We start from the raw sequence: 16,476 nt of genomic DNA on the forward strand, positions 1-16,476 counted from the left end.
CTGGAGCATGTCCTTCTCCTCTTCTGTTCAGGAGAGATCCCAGAGGCTGTGAGATGTGGCAGCTTCACAAGCTCCAGCACCCTTCTCCTGCAGCAGAGACTCACCATGCCCTGGGTTGTGAAGATTTCTCCTCTCAGTCACTCTTCTACTCCTGGCCAACTTGAAGTCTTCCTTATCTTGCTGAGATCTCCTGGCAGTGCCCTCAGCCCTGCTGCACTGTGCATGGGAGATGCTCCTGGGCAGAGCTGTCTCTCTGCAGCGCTGCCCTCTTGCCAGCAGCTCCCCCCAGCCCAGGAGCCTGGCCCAGCTCAGCAGCAGAAGACCATTCCAAGATTCCAGTGACCCCTCTGATGGTTTTCTTTTCAAAGCTGTGAACCTCAGAGACTGAGAGAACCTGGAGAGACCTCTCAGGATGTCTGATGCAAACTCCAAATTCTGCTGGAGCAGTAATGGGTCCCAGTGAGGACCATCAAGGAGAAAGCCTCCACAGGGGCTCATTAGAGAAGAAAGCTGGAAACAATAACAGCAGAGAGGCCAAGACAAGGTCGAGGTTGATCTCATGCTGGGGAAACCTGTATGGGGCTCAAGGCTGGACCCAAGCCCCTGTCCTGTTTGTACTGGGAAAGAAGATCCTGTGCCTCACTCACTCTTCACAGCTCGTCCTGGAGCTGTGTGGAATGTGGAGAAGAGCAATGCTAAGGACAGGACTATGGTGCAACAGCTCCCGGGCTCCTGAGGCTGGATGAGGAGGCAATGAGGCCTCAGGGCTGGAAGCAGGAGCTCTCTCCTCATAGGCATTATTGGCAGAGAAGACAGCCAGAACCAAGGCCATGAAGAGCTTGGATCCTTCAAGGAGCTTTTGGCTCTACCACATCTCTGTTATCTCCACCTCAGTCTGTCCTAGGATGCTGCACCACCTGAGCCTCTTAGCTTCCAGGCTGTAGTCTCCACCCATCTTGCTCTGCCTTCCTTGCATCTCTGCCCCATCTTGCTGTCACCTTCCCTTACAGCTCCCTCTCTGCTCTCTTTGGTCTTCCTTGACACACAAAGCTGATCCAGGCTCCTGCTGGCTGACACAGCTCTGCCCTTGCAGTGACATTTCTTTCTCCTCATTTCCAGCCTGGACCTCCCCAGCTCCACTTTGTGCCTTCCTTCCTTCCTTCCTTCCTTCCTTCCTTCCTTCCTTCCTTCCTTCCTTCCTTCCTTCCTTCCTTCCTTCCTTCCTTCCTTCCTTCCTTCCTTCCTTCCTTCCCTCCTTCCCTCCTTCCTTCCTTCCTTCCTTCCTTCCTTCCTTCCTTCCTTCCTTCCTTCCTTCCTTCCTTCCTTCCTTCCTTCCTTCCTTCCTTCCTTCCTTCCTTCCTTTCTGTTCTTCACTGTGCAGAAAAGCATCACCATGTCTCAAAGCACTCTCAGGCTACTCCTGGGATGTCCTCAGTCTGCACACCACTGAGTCCAGGCACCTCAGCCTCTCTCTACTGGCCAAGCTGCAGAGGGGAGGCCTCATCTTGGGCACTTCTGGGCACTCCAGGTGTTTTCAGATGAAAACGAAGTGGTCACAGGGCAAGACAGACAGAGTGAGACTGTTCATCAAGGCCTTCAGTGGCTGGACAAGTGGCAATGGCTTTGAACTGAAAGAGGGCAGAGTTAGATTGGACGTAAGGAAGAAACATTGCACAGTGAGGGTGGCAGGACACAAGAACAAGTTGCCCAGAGAAATAGATGCCTCAGCCCTGCAAGTGTTGAGGTTCAGGAACTTTGAACAACCCTGACTAGGGAAAGATGTCCCTGCCTGTGGTTTGGGAGCTGGGCTAGATGTTAGTTTAGGTCTCTTCCAAGACCAACCTCTCCTTGATTCTCTGATTCTAATATCCCCAACTCCTTCTCCACAGGGCAGCACCACCAGAGTTGGTGTTTTAATCTGGCCTAGTCCCCAGCATCTCCATCCAAAAGAAAACAATTGCCACTTCTAGAGTGGGAATGGTAATGGGTGTGGAAAGCAATCCAAAGCCCAAATGCACCTCACTCAGAAGAGGAAAGCAGGAGGATGCAAATTTGGCACAGTAAAAGAATTTGTTAGAGTTTAGGAAACTTTGAGGTTTATTCAGGTTCAGTTTTATCACAGAATCTCAGAATGTCAGGGGCTGGAAGGGGCCTCGAAAGCTCATCCAGTGCAGCCCCCCTTCCAGAGCAGGATCATCTCTACCAGATCACACTGGAATGCATCCAAGTGGGTCTTGAATACCTGCAGAGAGGGAGATATTCTCATTTATGCCAAGTTTCATTCTGCTGCTGCATGCAAGAAACAACCAAAAGTCAATGTGGGGTCAGGTGAAAAATATCCTGAGAGGAAAATCACCCTGGGGTCTGGCTGGAATGATTTTACCCAGAGATTGGGAGTGAAAGGAATAAGGGAATGCCTCTTGTTCAGTCATAGGATTTGGAATGAACTCCCTCTCTTAGTACACTCCCTCAGAGAGAATGGTGGGGTTAGATCCAGCCCTAGTCCCAGTCTTGGAAATTGGTTTATGACAGAGGAATCTTCTGCGCAAGGATTTCAGTGGCAGTGCTTTAGCATGGTGCTGTGGGGCCTGTGGAACTGTTAGGCAGCATATGCAGTTTAAAGTCCTTTTCCTCACTCTCCACATGAATCCTAAGCTCAGGCTATGGGGTCTCATGGCCATGTTTATTCAGTTCACAGCTACCCATCAGGTACAAAGCCTGCAGGGATTGCACAGAGTTTCTGAGCAAATCACACACATAGATCTGTGCAGGTAGAGAAGGTAACCTGTAACTGAGATCACAGAGATCTAGAACCATGGAATCTGCAGCCATGGTGGCACTGACATACCTCTCTGCTTTGGACATAAACCCATGCTGCCTGGGCCTGACGCCAGGTTGTCCCAGAAATGTTGCATGATGGCCTCAAGGTGATCAGATCTATGACACTCCCTGGCACTGAGTCAGACTGACAGGTCTGTAGTTTCCCAGATGCTTCCCACTGCCTTTCTTTCCAATGGGAACACATTTGCCAACCTCCAGTCAAGTAGAACTTCCCCACTCTGTCATGACTGTTGACAAACAGAATCATAGAATCATAGAAACATAGAATCAAGCAGGTTGGAAGAGACCTCCAAGATCATCCAGTCCAACTTATCCCCCAGCCCTATCCAATCAACCAGACCATAGCACTAAGTGCCTCATGCAGGCTTTTCTTGAAGACCTCCAGGGACAGTGACTCCACCACCTCCCTGGGCAGCCCATTCCAATGCCAATCACTCTCTCTGGGAAGAACTTCCTCCTCACATCCAGCCTATACTTCCCCCGGCACAACTTGAGACTGTGTCCCCTTCTTCTATTGTGGTTGCTTGGCAGAAGAGGCCACCCCCCACCTGGCTACAACCTCCCTTCAGGTAGTTGTAGACAGCAATGAGGTCACCCCTGAGCCTCCTCTTCTCCAGGCCGAACACCCCAGCTCCCTCAGCCTCTCCTCATAGGCTTTGTGCTCCAGGCCCCTCACCAGCTTTGTCGCCCTTCTCTGGACACCTTCCAGCACCTCAACAACTCTCTTGAGTTGAGGGCCCCAGAACTGGACACAGTACTTAAGGTGTGGCCTGAGCAGTGCTGAGTACAGGGGCAGAAGAACCTCCCTCGTCCTACTGGCCACACTGTTCCTGATGCAGGCCAGGATGCCATTGGCTCTCTTGGCCACCTGGGCACACTGCTGGCTCATCTTCAGCTACTATTTATCAGTACCCCCAGGTCCCTTTCCTCCTGGCTGCTTTCCAGCCACTCTGTGCCCAGCCTGTAGAGCTGCTTGGGGTTGTTGTGGCCAAAGTGCAGAACCCTGCCCTTGGCCTTGTTAAATCTCATCCCGTTGGCCTCTGCCCACCCATCCAGCCTGTCTAGGTCCCTCTGCAGGCCAATTGTGTGGAGGCCTTTAAAACCTGTTCCTGGTCAACTCGAGGCAGGCAGTTTCCAGGCAGTTCAGGAGAGATAACTTACAGTTTAGCAAAGCACAACGCTGCAAAAGACAATGGCAGACTCACTGCCAGAGGTAGAGAGCAATGGCAGCAGGCAGCAGCAGGCAAGCATGAACACAACAGCAGAGCACCTTGTATTACCTGCTCATCTCTTTTTATCAACACAGCCCAAGACTAATGGGCCTTTGGACACAGAATAGCCAATCAGAATGGTGGTTAGCCAAGCCTGACCATATTAAGTGAAGCCATGGGATTGTTTTACCTTTTGATGGCAGAACACAGGCCTTGCATGAGGCAGGCACAAGCCAAGTGTATGTCCCTTGTTTACCACAGGATGTAAACAGGAGCAAAACAAGTCTGAGCAAGCCAGGGTCCTTAGACTCAGTGGCTCCAGGTTCTTTGCCCCCTTTCCCACAGTTGCATCTCCCCATAGCAGAAGGAGAGAGAGCAGGAAAATATGTCTGGGCAAGCCAGGACATGTATAACCTGTTCTGGCCTATTCAGGTCTACCACGACAATGTTGCAACAGACCAATATTTGCTAGGTTAAAAAGAGGTAAAATTAAGGAAAACAGAGCCTGCAAGTACCAGTCCTATAGACAAGAGGCAGGAATGTGGTATTGGATAATAGCCTGTACAGCCTTTAGTGGCCTTCAAAGACTCTGCAGAGGACAAATGGCTGCAGAGGAAGCTGAAGATGAGGAAGGCTCCCTTTGCTAGAGGGTAGTGTGAACCCAGAAGCCAACTATGCATGGGCTGTAGGGAAAGATGGTTGCACAGTAAGGGAGGAATTACATCCTCTTTAGTTCAGCCTTCTAGGACTTACTGGCCCTACATCATGGAATGCAGAGCTCATTTATACTGAGAGCCAAGGTGGCTGGGCTGAGCTACACTGATCTCACCAGCAGGACAGTGATGCTCCCTTGGGAACTCCTGCTGAGTGCTGACCAGCTCTGCAATCTGTGCAGCTCAGGAGTGTTGCTGGTCAGCTGGTTAGGGTAAGTATAACCTGCTCTTTGACTAGTTGAGTCTTTTACTATTCTTTATTGTATCTTATTCAGTATTGTAGCTTTTAGTATCTCTCTTTCAGCATTTTAGTTATAATAAAAAGTTGAAACTATACCCCAGGGGATATCTGTGTGTTGTGTGTCTGCTTCCTGGATCCCAAGGAGCCTACTGGAACAGTGACTTATTAATAATGGATAATTCATAACAGCTTGGCAGGTGCTGTTCCAACCTGCTATTTCTCACAGCCACATCAGGTCGCTCCACAGTCATGCTGCTAACTGAAGGGCAAGTTTGCATTTTAGCTAACCACCAGTTCTTTATTCCCACAGGAACAGATCTAGATTTGGGACACTAGAGTGACCCCCCCCCCAGCCCCACTGGGCCCTGGGGTGTGGGAAACTTTGTAGGAGCTGTTGCTTTGCAATCAATATGTAAGCGACTTGAACAAAGAGGGTAAGGATGTTGTGTCCTTGTTGTGCAGCTGTGTAGAAGAAACATAGTAATAAAATAGTCATAGATATATTTTAGAATTAGCTGTATCCTGGCCTACAAGGACGATGCCTCCCTAGTTAGTCATACTGAGTGCTGCCTTTGTTTATTCAATATGCCTTTGTTTATTCAATATTCAATATGCCTTTGTACTCATTAACGAATATGCCTTAACCACAAAATATGTAGCAATGTGTAGTATGGACCAATTAGAAATTAACATGTAATTCTGATGTAATCCTATAACAGCCTTCTGATATAGTATAAAAGCCTTCTGATTTTTGTATTAAACGGCTTACATTTTACAATCTATATTGGATTCCGTAAGTCCTTTTCCTCAACTTCAGCAGCAGTCAGCATGCAAACAGCGACACTTAGCGACACTGGGGCACCACCCAACCTTTTCCAAACCCTTCTCCTCAGCACATTTAACCACTCCTGGGGCTCTGAGGGGCAATGGCTGTCCTGGAAGTTTGAGGGCCCTGCACCCCAGGTGGGTGGGGGTTGGTTGTTTTGCTGTGGGGGAGGCAAGGAGGTGGTTTGGCTTCCTGGATAAGCACCACCACCTCCATTGTCTGAGCCAGCAGAGATCAGATGGCAGGGACTGGGCTGGGAATCAACCAGCCCACACCACTGGATTCAAGAACAGGAAGGATGAGATTGAGGTGTCTCAGCCTCTTCGACACAGGCACTGGTGGACTTAGCACAGGAATTCTGGGTCTAACCCTCTCCTCCCCTTATTGCAAGATCGGGGGGAGTCTGACAGACTCTCTACATTCCTTGTCCCAGAGGAGTTTCACATGTCTCCATGGGTTCGTCTCCATGCGTTCACAGAGAAGTGATACCTCTCCACACCAAAATGGCTGTGGATAAGGATCTGGAGCAGAGCTTGGAGGAGAAGAAATATCTGGAGAAAAATTGGGAGGAGCAAAAGTGAAGCTCTGTAGAAGATATGAATGAAGATGTGGATGAGGAGCTTGAGAAGAACAGTAAGGATGAACTAGATAAGGAAGAGGACAATAATGACAATGATGAGTACAAGGAGGAGAGGAATTGTGCTAGTTTGAAGCAGTCTAGAATGTTTTGGTGAGAAGAACTAGATTACAGGCTGTGGAAAGAAAACGATGGTGATGTCTACTCCACTCACAGGCTTGCTGAGATGTATAGGAACAAGAAATAAAAACATTAGATAATGACTCTCGCTTGGGCTGCTGGCTGGGCTGCAGCTTGCTCTCTAACCTCACCCTCCGTTTTTGGACTAATCCACTTTGCTTCCTAACCCCCTGGCTGAACCTCCATTCTTCCTTGGGACTGGGGTAAGGTTGAGAGGGGTAGAGGGAAGGTGTAGGGGCAGTTGAGAGCCCCTCCTGGGGATTCAGGTTTCTAGGAGGGGAGTTGTGTTTCTGTATTACCTTTTACTTTGGATATTTCTGTCTATAACTGTATAGACTGTAAATAGCTGCTTGTGTATTGTGCCAGCTGTAAATAATAAGCTTCATTCATATTTCCAGAGGTGGCTGAGTCTATTCTGGGTGATTTCTAAAGTGTGGGGGTGTGGGGAACACCCAAACCATCACATCTTTGAATTTGGCACTCCAATGTGGGGCAAATTGATTTTGAGTGATTGTTAATTAACTCTGGGAATCAGAATGAAGCTAATAAGAAGCTATTTTACTTAGTGGGGGCTATTGTGTGGCCTATTTTCTATTTTCTTGTTTATAATTGAATCAAAGCCCAAATTGGTTATTTTTTGTTTAATATAATTTTTAAGAAGATCAAAGCAAAGCTTACATCCATTTTCTGGAGTTGGGGGGATTTCATCCTTGGCTGTATTGGTTTTAATGTCACTGAGTCTTTTACCAGTAACATTACAGGAAATAGAAGTGTTACTACTTCTGCTTTATCTACAGCCCTCATGAGAGTTATCTTATCTAAAACTGAGATGGCAGACCCTTGTTCAGAATTTTATTCACGTCAGACTGTGGTATTTTTGTTGTGTGTGAATTCATGTCTTGTAATTTTGATTTTCATATTAACCTGAAGGGACATTGTAGCCAGGTAGGGGGTGGCCTTTTCTCCCAGGCAACCACCAATAGAAGCAGGGGCCACAGTCTCAAGTTGTGCCGGGGGAAGTATTGGCTGGATGTTAGGAGGAAGTTCTTCACAGAGATTTGCCATTGGAATGGGCTGCCCAGGGAGGTGGTGGAGTCACTGTCCCTGGAGATCTTCAAGAAAGGACTGGATGAGTCACTTGGTGCCATGGACTAGTTGACTGGATAGGGCTGGGGGACAGGTTGGACTGGATGAGCTTGGAGGTCTCTTCCAACCTGCTTGATTCTATGATTCTATGAATTCTGGCATTATGTAAGAGAAATTTGAGTGTGATGCATTTAAGAAGTAAAAGGAAAGTTTCTGTGTCTAATACAAAAGCAACAAAGTGGCAATTCAACCCAAAACAAAGATAACTCGTGGGCACAGCAAGGAACAACTACCACTGCACCTCCTCCCTTAGGTTCTGGGAAAGCTGCCAGTGTTCCTATCACAAATGATAACAAGGCAGGATGCCCAGGAGTACAGGGAAATAATCAAAGCCAAGATTTTCCTTCAACTAATATCAGTAACTCATCCAGTTCTAATCCCCAGGCAGCAGACAAAAAGGACCCTACCTCTAAAGCAGATTTAAATTCACAGGCCTCTGCCCAGACCCCCAGTAATTCAAACCCACCAGAGGACTCGTCAGTCTGTCTCCATGCAGGCCATCTTGGCACCTGCCAAAGCAAAAGCTAAGACACGACATTTGACAAAGAGTGATTCAAAAGACAACTTAGGAGAGGGGACCTCTGGTGAGCAAGAGGAGGAAGAGGAGACATATAGTCTTCAAGATTTGGCAAACATGCTCAGATCCCAGTACTCTGATGAGAGGAGTGCAGTGAGGTTGGCTGCCAGGAAAGAGGATGGTTCCAATGAGTTTAAGAGTGCTCTTAGGAAAGTTCTGTTTCTAGGCCAGGGACAACCAGGACAACAAGAGGAAGAGGAGAAGGATGACATCCAGGATGCCAGTGATCCCCTCAGAGTGTTGTGGAGGGCCTGTAGGCCCGAAAATATGCTTATATATGCCTGCCTTGCCTGGACATGTTTTTCTGCCCAAACTAGAGGTAAACACATGAAACAGATAAAAGGGGCAGAATAGGCCTGGTACCACAAAGTCTGGCCTGCCAGGACCCCTGGTTGTAAACATGTTGTGTAAGCCCCCACACACCCAGCTCGTGCTTCCCTGGTGTAAGCCCATGTGATCACCATATTTGGGAAAGTTCAGGCAAGTAGCATTTGCCTATTATGGTATGGTTTGGCTAACTGCCATCCTGATTGGTCATTCTAGTGGCCAAAGGGCCATTACTCTCAGCCCACATTCAATAAATAGGGGTACACAGGTAAACAACGTGCTCAGGCCCTGAGCTCGGACTTCCCCTGCATAGCTCTGACTCACTTGCAGCTTGGACGCCTGTTGGAGAAATTCTTGTTAGCAGAGCACAAAAGAACTGATAAACATGAGCAACCAATGCTGGGAACGTCCTTGGATCCATCCTGGGAGCTTAGATAGCAGGCACAGGGTGGTTTCCCCCCACACGCAGCTGTGGGGGGTGGAGTGCAGCTGCAGGTGGGCAGAGTTTAGCCAGCCCCAGAGGCTGACCCTTAGAATGTTATGATAAACTAACGTATGCACGCATTACGTGTAACCTGGACCCTCTGACTGTAACCAATCTTGGTGGAGCAGCCTCTTGCTAGAGTGCATATAAGTCACTGTATCATGGAAATAAAGTGGATTTGACCATCTAACCATATTGGTGAACAAAGAGTCATCTTCCCATAGTGCTCCACAGACTTATTTCCCAACAGACGCCCCTGCTCACACTACCTTGCTAGTGCGGACTCCCCTGCATGGCTTGGACCCCGTACATTGCTTGCCTGCTTGAGTACTTAGTTGCAGAGCTCACTTAAGCCTGCCTATATATATATGTGGAGCCTGTAGTCTCCAGCCAGCTGTGCACACCTGCATGCCACTGTGTTATCAGGACCAGATCCTCTATTGCCTGCCTTTATCTATGGAGCGCAGACTCCTGAGCAGCTGTGCACACCTCGCACACCTGCTGCCTTATCATTGCCTGGTAAGCACTATTGCCGCTGATTAACCAGGAGCAGACTCCACTTGTCTGTGTGCTGTCAGCTTGCCAGCATTGAGACCGTGCTCAGACTGCATGGCACCATACTTCTGCCTCTGCACCTGAGATCCTGCCTAAGAATCCCTGGACAGAGTATCCCAAAGAAGCCAGGAGACAAGGGCAGAGATTGCATCCTTCACCTGGAGAACAAGGCCAGAGACCATCATTTCCCCACAAGCTGGAAAGAATCTCCTTTCCCCAAAAGCCAGGAGGATTCCAGCCTCAAAGTCCACGTACAGACTCCCCTGAAGTTTGGACACTTGTAATAGCCTGGGACCTGTGCGATCTGCTCCGGACATTAAGAACATTCTGTACACGGCTGCCAGTGACAATGTCCAACTTGGAGCCTTTGGCAGAGAGCTCCAAATGAGACACGTGGTCGTCCACTTGGCTTCTGGGGTCGTAGCTACAGAGGTTTAGAGGCAAATTACACCCCAACAGAGAAAGAGATACTAGCAGCCTATGAAGGAGTGAAAGCAGCTTCAGAAGTGATTGGAACTGAGTCACAATTGCTTTTAGCTCCTAGACTGCCAGTTCTAAACTGGATGTTCAAAGGCAAAGGTTCATCACCACATCATGCCACAGATGCAACCTGGTCTAAATGGATGGCTTTGATAACCCAACGAGCACGAATGGGGAATCTTGACCGACCTGGTCTGGTGGAGGTGATCACCAACTGGCCAGAAGGCACAAAGTGTACCAAACCTCCAGAGGAGAAAATAACTCATGCTGAAGAAACTCCTCCCTATGGTGATCTCTCTGATCAGGAAAAGAACTATGCTTTGTTCACAGATGGTTCCTGTTGTCTTGTTGGGAACAAGCGAATATGGAAGTCAGCAGTCTGGAGTCCTACCAGGAGAGTTATCGAAGCGAGAGATGGCGAAGGAGAATCCAGTCAGTTCGCTGAGGTAAAAGCTGTTCAACTTGCTCTTGACGTGGCTGAACGTGAGAATTGGCCTATCCTTTACCTCTACACTGACTCATGGATTGTAGCCAATGCTCTATGGGGTTGGCTAAAGGATTGGAAGAAGCATGGTTGGCAGAGGAAAGGAAAGCCTATTTGGTGTGCTGATCTATGGCAGGACATTGATGCACGGCTGGAGAAAACTCCAGTGAAGGTGCAGCATGCAGATGCACACATGCCCAAGAGCAGAGCTGTCTGAGTCTAATCTGGGTGATTTCCAAAGTGTGGGGGGTCAGGGAATGTGGGATGCAGAATGCAAAAGAGTTGTGGGGTGCAGGTGCAGGACTGCTGTGGGAACGGAGCGAAGAGAAGAGACAACAGGCAGATCCTTGTAACAACAGACCTTGGTTCTCACATGCAGCTGGCCACCTTACCTCAGAAGGGGTAGATAACAGACCTCGCTAACGAGGATAACAAGGTGTGGACTTATGCAGCTGTGGTGGGTCATTCCTGACTAATTATGCTAATATGTAGGTGTGTGCTCTACTGGCTGAGTGTATGAATTTGGGCTGGCATGATCAACAAAGGGCTTCAGCATAATTCATATTTGGATCTTTCTGGAGATCAGGCGGCTCGCCTGAACCATATTGGTTTATGGGCCTGTTTACCATTGGTGCCTGCAGGCAAGCAGTGTTAGCAGGCAACGCGGCCTGCAACAGGGGAACACCCAAACCATCGCAGGGATGATGTGAAAGAAGAGGAGGATGAGGAGGAGGAAGAGGAAGGAGAAGACAAAGAGGAGGAAGATGTTACTGACACCCTCAGTGCAGGAAAATCAGTGGCCTGGATGTGGGTATGGTTTTCTGCCGCAACAGGGGACGGGGAGACTCTTGGATGCCAAGAAAGTTCCGTTTATTGTAACAAATCCATGATCTTTTATAGGCAATACAGTTCTATTCTATACAGAAGGCTCTTAGTGATTGGTTCATTAAGTTTCTCGTGTATACTGCTGATTGGCTACTCTAACTCATGTTCTTGCTAAGATTTCACAACTTCTGCCTAGCTAAGACCTCTAATTAGCACAGGAAACCTTACACTCTGACTCCTTATCAGTACAGCAGACCTTGCAGTATAACCAGTTCAGCGTGTCATAAATTCCTCTTTCTCTTCCGTTGAGTAGTGTTATTTTACACAGGCTCTGGCCCAAGGTTTATGTTGTAACTCCTCCAAGGCTATCAGTTGTTCCTGGCTCACAGCGAGCAACCCTGCAGTTTTCCACCCGGCTTGGAGCTGGTGAAGCACCACTTCCCCCACCCTGGATCCCAGAACTTCATCTCTGGTGACTGCAGCAAGAGCTTCAGCCTCAGCTCTAACCTCACCCAGCACTGCCTCGTCGACACCAGGAAGATGCCATGTGGCTTCTGCCATGACTCCTGCTGCTTCCATCACTTCTGTGTCCACACCAGCAAGAGGCCACATACCTGAGGTGACAGCAGCAAGAGCTTCAGATGCCGATCCTGTCGCATCTGGCACCACCACACCCACACCAGTGACAAACTGGTGCCAAGGAGCACATCAATACAGTGAGGAGCACTGACAGGGTAAAAGTGACCCACATGGGGGATGTTTTCCAGCAGATTGAATCCAAATGACCTTATGTCTACCCAGATTTCTCAGAGGCTGGGACCTCCAGCAGCAACAAACCCCCTGCTCCCCACTAAACACCAACTAGTGACGATGGAAATCATGAGCAGTGCTGAGTCAGCACAGCTGGCACCACTGCTGAAGCTGGGCTGAGCTTTGTTAGGATTTGCCTGCATTTTTCCCAATGCTTTGAGTTTCTCCAGGATAATTCCCACCCTCTCCCTTGTCCTTTGCACAGCTGTAATGATAAAAACCTAAACTTAGTAAAATCCTGGGTTTTGTAGGGTTATTTTTGACATTCCTGCCCAAATTTTCTTTGAGGGACATTTCTTCAGCAATGCCTGTGACATCATCTGCCACAACAAGCTCTTGACAAAGCTGGCAGCTCGTGGCTTGGATAGATTCACTCTGATATGGGTCAGGAGCTGACTGGAAGGCCAGACACAGAGAGTGGTGGTGAATGGTGCCACATCCAGTTGGCAGCTGTCACTAGTGATGTTCCCCAAGGATCAGTGCTGGTCTCAGTCCTGGTCAATATCTTTATTGATGACCTGGATGAGGGGATTGAGTCCAGCAGCAATAAGTTTGCAGATGCCACCAAGCTAGGAGCAGGTGTGGAGCTGTTGGAAGGTAGGAGAGCCCTGCAGAGGGACCTGGCCAGGCTGGATGGGTGGGCAGAGGCCAATGGGATGAGATTTAACAAGGCCAAGGGCAGGGTTGTGCACTTTGGCCACAACAACCCCAAGCAGCACTACAGGCTGGGGGCCAGAGTGGCTGAGAGCAGCCAGGCAGAGAGGGACCTGGGGGTGCTGGTAGAGAGTCGCTGAAAATGAAGCAGCAGAGTGCTCAGGTGGCCAAGAGAGTCAATGGCATCCTGGCCTGGATCAGCAGCAGTGTGGGCAGCAGGACAAGTGAGGTTATTCTGTCCCTGTACTTAACACTGCTCAGGCCACACCTTGAGTGCTGTGTCCAGTTCTGGGCTCCTCAATTCAAGAGAGATGTTGAGGTGCTGGAAGTTGTCCATAGAAGGGCAGCAAGGCTGGTGAGGGGCCTGGAGCACAGCCCTGTGAGGAGAGGCTGAGGGAGCTGGGGTTGTTTTAGTCTAGAGAAGAGGAGGCTCAGGGGTGACCTCATTGCTGTCTACAGCTACCTGAGGGGAGGTTGTAGACAGGTGGGATTGATCTCATCTCCCAGGCAACCAGCATCAGAACAAGGGGACACAGTCTCAATCTGTGCCAGGGGAGGTTCAAGATGGATGTTAGGAGGAAGTTGTGCCCAGAGAGAGTGATTGACCTTGGAATGGGCTGCCCAGGGGGTTGGTGGAGTCGCCATACCTAGAGGTGTTCAAGAAAAGACTGGATGAGGCACTTAGTGCCATGGTCTGGTTGATTGAACAGGGCTGGGTGATAGGTTGGACTGGGTGCTCTTGGAGCTCTCTTCCAACCTGGTTCATTCTATGATTCTATGGATGCCCAAGTTTGAGGGGCATTTCTTTCCTAGGGTGATGCTGGAGCTGTGTGCCCAATTCAGTGAGGTCTTTGGTGAGGATCTCAGGACAGTCTTGAGGGTGTCTTGGGAGTTTTTCAAGGGTTTCTCAGAGGGGAAGATGTCAGGAAAGTCTTTGGAGTGCCTCATGAAGTCTTGTGGGAGAAGCAGGAGTTCCTCCTAGAGAGGTTGTTCAGGGCAGTAACGGCAAGAAACAACTCTGAAATGTCTTCCTCGTCTCTGTTCCAGCCCTGTCCTGCACATTTTGGTGTCCTAGAGGTGCATGTCAGCAGTGGATCCCCATCCCCATGGAGACGAGAGAGCCTGTAGGGGATGTGGCACAGAGGTGTCCTGCCCTGGCACCACTCCCTGCTCAGCCACATCTGCCCCAGTGCAGGAAGCATCATGATGGGGCTGCCCCAGCAGAAGGGAACAAAATCCTTACTGACATCCTGCAAATCCCCCCAAGAAAGGCAGCAGAACAGATGCCTGCTGTGCCATCTCCCCTGAGGGTCTGTGGTGGTTTGAGGAGTCCCAGGTCCCCCTTAAACAAGAGCATAGGGACAGAGGCTCACCCCAGGGGGAAGGACCTGCTCATCCCAGGGGGTTGCAGTATTGTTATGCTATTCCCTTTCCAGTATCACAGCCTGACAGATGGTACTTGCCTGCACTTCTCTGCCTTCCCATCCCTGCCTCTCTGCCCTTCACTTCTCCCAGCAGCACAGGCCCTTATCTCATAGTTCCTGGGGGAGTTGGCAAGCAGGGAGTTGGGCCACTGAGGCCTTGTAGGTCCAGCTAGGGGGGGCAGCTTTGGCCTACCTTACAGGCTGACTGGGGGGTGGAAGGAGTGGAGGATTCTAGAACCTAATTTGGGTCCAGTGGATTTTACACTTACTCTACATCTTTGCCTCACATAGATGTGCTCTTATAAACAGAACTTCCAATCAGGGTGTAGTGTCCTCATTCTTACTCCTGAAAAGGGGTGGGAGTTGATCCTGTTCTCCAGCACTGGGTTTGCTCATGGCCTAAAATGGAACAGAGTCTCTTGATATGAGCCCTGGCCTAAATATTTCATAACACAGAAATAGACTTAGATATTTCTATTTCTATGCTCCAACCTTCAGACTATTCCCATCTCCTGTTGTACCATGTGGGTGATGATGGAGATACCACCCTCAATCTAAGAGGGATCTAAAAACCCAAGTGGCATCCTGGGCTGCATGAAAAGGTGAGGCTTCACCTGCATTAATGTGTCCAGCTGTGAGCCTGATAGGCACAGCCCAGAGGAGGGCCACAATGATAATTCACAGAGGTTGGAGCATCTCTTCTCCAAGGACAAGGTGGGGGACTTGGGACTCTTCATCCTGGAGTAGATAAAGCTCTGCAGAGAGCTTATAGCAGCATTTCAGTGTCTGAAGGAGCTACAAGAAAGCAGTGAGAGGTCTATTTCCAAGAGACTGTATTGACAGGACAAGGGGCAAGGGTTTAGACTCAAGCAGAGAAGGTTTAGATTGGACACTAGGAAGAAATTCTTTACTCTGAGGGTGATTTGAGCACTGAAAAAGGTTTCCCAGGGAGCTGGTGGAGACCCCATCCCCAGAGACATTCATGGTCAGCCTTGATGGGGCTCTGAATGACCTGATGTAGTTGGGGATGTCCCTGCTGACTGCAGCAGGCTTAGGCTAAATGACTTTGAGATGTCCCTTCCAAACCAGTCCATTCTGTGATTGTATGCCATGGAGATGTCCTGGAGGACAGAGCTGGCCATGTGCCACCCCACAGCCAGGCTGAGCAGCCAGCACTGGAAATGAGCAGTGTGAGTGGCTGTGCTGTGACAGGTGTCCCCCAGCAGCTTCCTTGCATGTCCAGGGAGTGGGAGATGAGACTGAGCTTCTCTGCTGCACCTTCCACAAGCCCACACACTCCCTGCTCACACTGAGAAGCTCAAAGCTCAGGTTTCCAGACAAACTCAGGCCATTCCCAGCTCTCCCCAGCACCTGCCACAGGGAGATGCAGAGCTCTGGCATGTCCCCACACAACCAGAGCTGCTCTGAAGGGATCAGCAGTCCTGGGAAGCTGGGCAGGAGAGGCATCAGGGAGCAAGTGCCAGCCCTCCCATCAGCCCCAAGGTAGGAGACCAGCTCTGGCAGGAGCAAATGGATGCCAGGCACTGCTGACCATGACACAGCAATGTGCCCTTGTGGCCAAGAAGGCCAATGGCACCCTGGGGAAGAACAGAAGGGATGTGGTTAGAGGTCAAGAGAGGTTCTCTTCCCCCTCTCCTCTGCCCTGTTGAGACCACATCTGCAATATTGTATCCATTTCTGGGCTCCTCAGTTCAAGAAGGACCCCAGGGAACTGCTTGAAAGAGTCCAGTGCAGAGCCACAAAGATGACTGAGGCAGTGAACCTCTCTGCTGAGGACAGGCTGAGGGAGCTGCATCTGTTTAGCTTGGAGAGAAGGAGACTGAGAGGTGCCCTCAGTCATGCTTGTGAAGCTGTGCAGGGCAGTGTCAGGAGGATGGAGCCAGACTCTGCTCAGTGATGGCCTAGCACAGGACATGGGGCAGTGGCTGCAAGCTGCAGCAGAGGAGGTTCTACAGGAACATGAGGAAAAACTTCTTCACTGTGAGGGTGACAAAACAGTGGAACAGGCTGCCCAGAGGGAGGTTGTGGAGTCTACTTCTCTGGAGACACTCAAAATCCTCCTGGATGTGTTCCTGTCTGACCTACTCCAGGTGATTCTGC

Source organism: Pogoniulus pusillus, chromosome 44 (genome assembly GCF_015220805.1).
Source record: "Pogoniulus pusillus isolate bPogPus1 chromosome 44, bPogPus1.pri, whole genome shotgun sequence".
In the NCBI taxonomy this organism is placed as follows: domain Eukaryota; kingdom Metazoa; phylum Chordata; class Aves; order Piciformes; family Lybiidae; genus Pogoniulus; species Pogoniulus pusillus.